This window comes from Elephantulus edwardii, unplaced genomic scaffold (assembly GCF_000299155.1).
Source record: "Elephantulus edwardii isolate Elephantulus edwardi_28Jun2011 unplaced genomic scaffold, EleEdw1.0 scaffold00194, whole genome shotgun sequence".
NCBI classification, from domain to species: domain Eukaryota; kingdom Metazoa; phylum Chordata; class Mammalia; order Macroscelidea; family Macroscelididae; genus Elephantulus; species Elephantulus edwardii.
This window is the reverse complement of record NW_006399944.1, coordinates 2,416,468-2,418,324: the sequence shown is the minus strand read 5'-3', so window position 1 is coordinate 2,418,324 and position 1,857 is coordinate 2,416,468.

Here is a 1,857-nt window from a genome sequence, read left to right as displayed (position 1 = left end):
GTTTACACAGTGAACAATAGATTTCTGTTTAACAGTTTTTATGAACTTGTTCCACAACTTCATTACCATGGTGCATTGTCAGTGTTCTCATTATTCCCACTGGTTTGCTTCCATTGATCTAGCTTTTCTGCCCTTCCTTTTGTTCTCATCTTTGCGTTTTGGTAAATACTGACTGACCACATATATTTAATTGTTGAAGGGAACCATTTCTCACAGGTGATACTGTTAATTTTATAACTCAATCTGCTGTTGGCTGCAGAATGATGTCTAGGAGTAGTTTCCATTTCAGATTTAAAAGAGCAGTTGTTCCAGGGATTCTCCGGCCACTTTATCAGACATCCAGTCTTTTTTATGGATTTGCTTTCTATATTTTTCTTGCATTCTGACCAGGACCTTCTATGGGGTCCCTTGGTCAAAATGATCAGTCAGTAGTGGTCGCCGAGTACCATTTAATTCTTCAGGCCTCAGATTGGCAGAGGCTGTAGTGTGTGGGGGCTGTTAGTCCTGCAGACTAATTTCTTGAGTCTTTGGTTTCCTTATTTTACCGGAGACAAGTAGAGACCATTAATTGCATCTTTGATGGCATTTTCAAGTTTTCAAGATGCTATGACCCTAGATGCTACTCACCAACCTAGGGTTTAGAATATTAACATTTATGAATTATGTTGTGGTGCATGATTGTTCTATTGTACATCGGTCCCCATAAGTCAAAGCCAAACTCAACAGCATGGAACAGCATGTCGGTTGATTGAGCTATACCATGAGATTATGGTTTTAAGTTCTTTAACCCAGTATACCAATTCCACCAATTGGGGATGTTTAGGAAGTCTCTAAATATGCCTTCATGTGCTCTATTAAGTATATGGATGCATAGGCCACACATAAACCCAAAAGCCATTTACTTCCATGTGCCATTAGATAACAACTATACTTGAACATGATGCACTCAAATATACCTTCCTATAGACATACATGCGTATATTTCTATGTAACCATGTACCTTTGATTGTTATAACTGTTGCTGCAAAACTAAAATATGTCACATGTATATATCAAATATATATACCAAAGTTCTCCCCTTGTCTGTGCTTATTGGTGTCACCTACTTTGGTCAGGTTATCAGACTTCAATTTTATTTGTTTGTTTGCTTTTTTCCCCCCATCACCAAAAATAATGAGTGTCAACCATCTAGAAAGTGATAGTTCTCTTTCCCCTCTCAACACTGATAACCAGCGAATAAGATTTAGATGTGTATATTTATTGCTAATTTTTTATTGTAATGAGACATAACAATATTCTTTTGTGATTGCCTCATTCATTCAGCACAGTATACTCATCTACGTTATGTTTTAGAAACATTCTTTGTATTTTGCTTAGCCTTTCATCTCTTGATGGACACTTAGGTTATCTGCGATTGTGAGTAGGTTGCAGTGAATATTGGTGTACAAGTTCATTCATGTATGTCAGTGCTCTTTTCTCTCTTGAATATATACCTAACACAGGGATTACTAATGCATAGGGCATTTCTAACTGTTAGAGGAAGCACCATATCATTTTTTCATAGTGGTTGTACCATTTTAAACCTCACCAGCAGTGTACAATAGTTCTAGACTCCCTCCAGCCTCACAAGCATTTTATTTCTGTTTGTCTTCCCATTTTTACAAAGATGAAATGGTTTCTCGTTGTAGTTTTGATTTGTATTTTTTTAATATTCTCAATGTCATTGTATTATACACATAGAAACCAAAATTGTAGACTTTGTTGAGTATATACTTTTTTTTCTATAATTATATTTTAATAATTTTCATAAACATTTACAGAGATTTTGGGTTTCCATTCGTTCACCGCTGCACCATT